Raw genomic sequence first — 7,139 nt, 5'->3', positions numbered from 1 at the left:
TCATCTTGAACTCTCTCCCCAGTTCTTACGACTAGTTCATGAAGAATTTCATTATGAATGTCTGGCGATGACAGTGATGAATATTCCAAATAAAACTAATCAAGTTTGTGTGGTCAAATCTATGGGTGTTAAGAAGCCCAACCCCAAGAAAACGGGTTATAGCAGCAAAGGTAAGAAAAAGAACAGCAAAGGTAAGAAAAAGGTTACTGTTGCTGCCACGTCTGCCACCAACACTAACAAGAAGTTGCAAAACCACCACTGCCGCATCATGAAGAACGCCAGTGCTTTGAGTGCAACAAGGTGGGGCACTGAAATGTAACTGCCCAAGAACCTGGCCAAGCTGAGATAAGAGGGTCATTGGAGAATGCTCCTCTTAAGGGATTTCTATTTTTGTTATTAGACTTTTCACTGATTTTGACAACACATGGGTACTTGATACCGGATGTGGTTACCACATCATGAATGTCTTGCATGAACATGAAAATGGAAGAAACTGAAACAAGGCAACATGCAATTCATGGTTTATGATGAGAAGAAAGTCCCAGTTCTTGAAACTGGCACATATCATTTTGCATGGTCAATCTGGCCTTATAGTTACCTTGGATAACTGTTCGTTTCGTTTCTTTTTGAACAAGGATTTAAGTACGCTTTTAATTGTATTTCTATTTTCGCCTACTTGACTAATCTCATTTTATTTTGAGGCTCAACCTAGAAACTGTATTTATGATATTGATGTTCAAACAAACAATAACATATATAATCTTTCTAAACGTATCAGATCTGGCATCAATGATACATTTCTATGGCATTGTCGACTTGGTCTAATGAGCAAGGCACGAGTTAAGAGACTCCAATCCGAAGGTATTTTTGAATCACAGGACCGGACTCTTTTGACGAATACAAGTCTTGCTCAGTTGACAAACTCGCCAAAGACTTCTTCACTCATAAAAGTGAACGAGCAAATGATCTGCTAGGACTCATACATACTGATGTCTGCAACCCTTTCAGATGCATGTCTAGAAATCAAGAAAAATACTTCGTTTTAATATTGGTAAATATGCCTATGTCTTTCTTATGAAACACAATCTTAAAACTTTTGAAAAGTTCAAAGTCTTCAAACGAAGTAGAATACCGTAAAATGATTAAAACACCTCGATTTGATCGACATGGAGAATCTCTTAGCTTGGAATTAATACATCATCTAAAAGAGTGTGTTATTGTTTCACGACTCACTCCACCTGGCACACCCCAACATAATGGCTTGAGCGAGAGGAGAAATCGAACCTTGCTAAACTTGGTCCGATCGATGATGTGTAGAACTAACTTGCCTCACTCCTTTTGGAGCTTTGCCCTTATGACCACTGCCTGCATTTTCAATCTGGATCCAAATAAAAGGGTTAACAAAACCCCATATGAGATATGGCATGGGCGTAACCCAGTTTGTCTGTCCTTAGAGTATGGGGATGCGAAGCATATGTCACCAATGATTCTGATGACAACCTCAATCCCCGCGGCATATGTAAGGCCCCGTTACCGGTAGCCCTACTTAGATTTACTCATAAACATAGTTCTAAATATCAGAGTTAATTAACACATTTACGCGGAATATAAAACTTTCATAAAACATTACATAATTCATAACTTGTCTCAAAACATCCTTTGTCTTTCAACATTAAAGCATTAAAATCAAAACATTATAAGTCTTCAAACGCCAGACTCTTGTTCAATGCCACGTGTCTCCTCAAGCGAGCTGCCTCATCCTACTCACCTGCGTGCATACTAAAAGTCAGCTACGCTGAGTGAGTTCTAGTTAATCATACACTATACAATACACATAAACTTATATTCTTTCATACTTTCATTCTTTCTTTTGTATTAACTTACCTTCATATCTTACGTTATAAAGAGCATTACGCCCTACATTCCTCGAGTATTATTAGGGCTCGGTACCCTCCTTCCTCGAGTATTATTAGGGCTCGGTACCCTCCTTCCTCGAGTATTATTAGGGCTCGGTACCCTCCTTCCTCGAGTATTATTAGGGCTCGGTACCCTCTTTCCACGAGTATTATTAGGGCTCGGTTTCCCTCTTTCCACGAGTATTATTAGGGCTCGGTTTCCCTCTTTCCTCGAATATTAGTAGGGTTCGGTTCCCTAGTTCTCGAATATTAGTAGGGTTCGATTCCCTCTTCGTTACCATACAACCATACATCATACCTCGAGTATTATTAGGGCTCGGTACCCTTTTCGTAACCATACAACCATACATTATCATTTCTTTCTTCTATTATCTCTATCATGTTCATACACATAAACATACATAACATACTTACCTTATACATAGCGTTACAACCTGACAGTACGTGCAATATCCGAAGATCGTTCACGTACCATCAAGCAATCATTCATACATTTCACATTATCCACATAAGGCATACACTTATCTCTTAGGATAAGTGTATTAACAAACATATTGAGTATGCACACAGCCCCGAAAACGTAACACATAAATGGGGCTAGAAACTCACCTGAACACGGTTACGTTCACCGTTAATCGTAATCCCTTTCTTCAGTTGTGCACGGCTGACTGTATAACAAGTATACGTATCAATTAACTATCACTTCTCATAATGTATTTCGATCTTTATATGACCCACAACGAACGGGGGTCCGGGGGCAGCGGGGTCTAGGGGCGGCAGCCCCTAGCAGGGTCCAAGGGGCAGAGCCCCTGGCTGGGGTCGAGCTGCCAGGTCAGCTTGGAAAAATTTTATTTCCATTAACTGTCTTAACACATTTTTCATTAGGTTTTTAATTTATTTTCTAATCGAACTTGGCTTTAGGCGAAGTTAAACCTTAGGCGAACTTAGCTTTAGGCGAAGTTAAACCTTAGGCGAACTTAGCTTTAGGCGAAGTTAAACCTTAGGCGAACTTAGCTTTAGGCGAAGTTGTCATCAGCCGAACTTAGCTTTAGGCGAAGTTAAGCCTCAGGCGAACTTAGCTCTAGGCGAAGTTGTCATCAGGCGAACTTAGCTTTAGGCGAAGTTGCCATCAGGCGAACTTAGCTTGCAGGCGAAGTTCATCAGGCGAACTTGGCTTGCAGGCGAAGTTCATCGCTTTGAAGGCGAAGTTGCCCAGATGAAGGCGAAGTTGCCCAGATAACCGCAGTTTCGGTTTCTGTCCAACATTTCGAGCGATTTTAACACCCTTGTTACGGTTCAACATCACCCACTACGCTTTCCGACCATTTTCGGTCGTTTATACACTAAAAGCTAGGATCTTTAAACTTCAAAGATCAAGAATCATACCTTTTTGAGCTTGTTTGGGTCTTGTTTATTTGCTTAATCACAACTAGTCTCTCTCTCTCACACTCTCGGATCTCGCCTCTCTCTTCCGGCCGCCGGCGGTTGAGGTGTGTGGTGTGCGTGTTTTGGAAGTGTTAGAGAGTATGGTAAAAATGAAGATATTTTGGGATTTTGGGGGTATTTATATCCCTGAAATCCCATTCTCATTTAACCCATCTCAATTAATCCAAGTCCAAGACCCGCTCCTTACCCGATATTAATTAATTACGCGAAATCACTAAACATAACTTCCTTTATTAATCATTAAAATTTTAGGATGTTACAAGTCTCCCCTCCTTAAAGAGGTTTCGTCCCCGAAACCTAACTATTACATAAACAAACTAGGGTAAAACTTGCGCATTTCATCCTCGGCTTCCCAAGTAGCATCTGATCCCTTGCGGTGTTTCCATATCACTTTTACCAAGGGTATAATCTTGTGACGAAGCTGCTTCTCCTTGCGATCAACGATCTCTATCGGTTGCTCGATGTAGTTCAATTGTTCATCAACCTCAATGTCCATTAATGGCACGTGAGACGTGTCATCAGCTAGACACTTCCTCAGATGAGAAACATGGAAGGTTGAATGAATTCCTTCTAACTCATCGGGTAAATCCAGTTTATAAGCTACTTCACCCACACGACCTACAATCTTGAACGGTCCAATGTACCTCGGACTCAACTTTCCTCTTTTCCTAAAACGGATAATTCCTTTCCAAGGCGAGACCTTAAGCATCACATTGTCACCAACGTTATACTCAATTGGTCGTCGCCGCTTATCTGCATAAGACTTTTGTCTGTCTTGAGCGGCTTTCATTCTTGCTTTGATCTGATCGAACTTTGAAGACGTTTCTTGAACCACTTCTAGGCTTCCCATTTCTTTCTGACCAATCTCACCCCAACACACCGGGGTTCTACATCGTCTACCGTAAAGCATCTCAAACGGTGGCATACCAATACTTGAATGGTAACTGTTGTTATAGGAGAACTCTGCCAGGTGCAGATGATCATCCCAACTTCCACCAAAATCTAAAACACAACCACGTAGCATATCCTCAAGGGTTTGGATCGTCCTTTCAGACTGTCCATCAGTTTGAGGATGATACGCCGTACCGATGTTCAACCTCGTCCCCATAGCTTCATGGAATTTCTTCCAAAACCTCGAAGTAAACCGTGTATCTCTATCAGACACGATCGACAACGGTATTCCATGCTTGGTTACAACTTCTTTAATGAACAAGCTTGCTAACATTTCTGACGAGATGGCCTCTCGTATGGGCAGAAAGTGAGCACTCTTGGTCAAACGGTCCACAATCACCCAGATGGTATCATGTTGCTTAGCTGTACGAGGTAGCTTAGTTATGAAATCCATGGTGATGTGTTCCCATTTCCACTCAGGTATCTCTAGTGGTTGCATCTTCCCATAAGGCTTTTGGTGCTCGGCTTTGACTTGTAAGCAAGTTAAGCACTTACTAACATAATCCACTACATCATTCTTCATTCCTGGCCACCAGTAATCTCTTTTCAAGTCTTGGTACATCTTTGTAGCTCCAGGATGGATTGAGTACCTTGACTTATGAGCTTCATCTAAGATTCGACTTCTAAGATCACCATAGCGTGGGATCCACATACGGTCGAACCTAGTTTTAACTCCATGAGTGTTTTCCATCAACTCGTCTTGCTGGCCATAAATCCTTTCTTTCTTTACTAACCCTTCATCTACTAACACCTCCGACTGCACCTTGACGATTTCTTCAAAAAGACTTGGGTTCATGATCAACTTGTAGGACTTCACTGTTGCAAGGACTTCCTCATTCTTACGACTTAGCGCATCAGCGACCACGTTAGCTTTACCGGGGTAATACTTAATCTCACAGTTGTAATCCTTTATCAATTCTAACCATCTTCTCTGCCTCATGTTCAATTATTTCTGCTCGAAGAAGTACTTTAAACTCTTATGATCTGTATAGATAGTACACTTAGTACCGTACAGATAATGCCTCCATATCTTAAGAGCATGCACTACAGCTGCTAACTCCAAATCATGCGTCGGACAAGTACTCTCATGGACCTTCAACTGTCTAGACGCGTAAGCTATCACCTTCCCTCGTTGCATTAACACGCAACCTAACCCTTGATGCGAGGCATCAGCACAAACGACGAAATCCTCGTCACCATCGGGTAGAGCAAGGATTGGAGCTTGCGTGAGTCTCTTCTTTAATTCTTCAAAGGCTTCTTCTTGAAACTTTCCCCAACTGAATACTATCGACTTTCGGGTCATACCGGTCAGCGGTGCGGCTATCTTGGAGAAACCTTCGATGAATCTCCTATAGTAGCCAGCTAACCCTAGGAAGCTTCGTATATCAGTCGGTGTCTGCGGAGTCTTCCAATTCGTTATCGCTTCAATCTTAGCTGGGTCCACGGTAATTCCTTCCGGATTCATCACGTGACCTAAAAATTGCACTTCTCTTAACCAGAACGCGCACTTCGAAAACTTGGCATACAACTTCTCTTTCTTCAGAGTCTCCAATACCTCTCTCAGATGCTCAGCATGGTCAGACTCGTTCTTTGAATAAATCAATATATCGTCAATGAAGACGATAACCGACTTATCCAACATCGGCCGACACACCCTATTCATCATGTCCATAAATGCTGCAGGAGCATTTGTTAGACCGAATGACATTACGAGGAACTCGTAGTGTCCATACCGCGTTCGGAACGCTGTCTTAGGGATGTCTGCCTCCTTCACCTTCAGCTGATGGTAGCCTGATCTGAGATCTGTTCGTGAGAACCAACTTGAACCTTGCAGTTGGTCAAACAGATCATCAATCCTTGGCAAAGGATATCTATTCTTTACCGTAAGCTTATTCAACTCACGATAGTCTATGCACATTCTCATACTTCCATCCTTCTTTTTCACGAACAATACTGGTGCGCCCCACGGGGAAACACTTGGTCTTATGAAACCTTTGTCGAGGAGTTCTTGCAGTTGGGACATCAATTCTTTCATCTCGGACGGTGCTAGACGGTAAGGCGCTTTTGCGACAGGTTGGGCTCCTGGTATTAACTCTATCCGAAATTCTATCTCTCGCTCCGGTGGCAACCCCGGAAGATCCTCAGGGAATACTTCTGGGTAGTCGCGCACAATAAGAACATCTTTCATTTCTTTCGTCTCGGCCGTAGCGTTGACGACATACGCCAGGTAGGCACAACACCCTCGCCTTAGCAAACCCTCGGCTTTTATCATTGAAATGACATTAAGTCCAGAACTTTCCTTATCACCATAAACCGTCACCGCACTACCATCCAAGGACTTTAACCTTATTATCCTACTCTTACACACTATCTGAGCCTCAAAATCAGACAACCAATCCATACCCAAAACCACATCGAACCCTCCCAAGGTCATAACGTACAAGGTAACAGGGAACTCATGTCCCTCCAATTCTATCCTACAGTCCTTAACCATTTTCATTATTTTAACCGAAGTGTCACTAGCGGTTTCTACTATAAGAGTCTCAGACACTCGGCAACATTTCATTTTAGCTAGTTTACTAAATGGTGTGGCTACGAAACTTTTGTTTGCGCCCGAATCAAATAATACAGTAGCGGAAACACCGTTCACTAGAAACGTACCTGTGACAACATCCGGAATCTGCTTGGCTTGTTCTTGGGTCAGCATGTAGGCTCTAGTTCTTGGCCTAGCTTGATCGGCATTTTTCCTTCCACTACCTCCAGCTTCACTCTCGGTACACTCCCTAGCAAAGTGACCTGTCTTACCACACTTGTAGCATGCAGGCT

The sequence above is a fragment of the Bidens hawaiensis genome, unplaced genomic scaffold (assembly GCF_021521415.1).
Source record: "Bidens hawaiensis isolate Kalapana, Puna unplaced genomic scaffold, B.hawaiensis_p1.1 tig00000702_1, whole genome shotgun sequence".
Classification (NCBI taxonomy): Eukaryota; Viridiplantae; Streptophyta; class Magnoliopsida; order Asterales; family Asteraceae; genus Bidens; species Bidens hawaiensis.
This window is presented reverse-complemented; position numbering follows the sequence as displayed.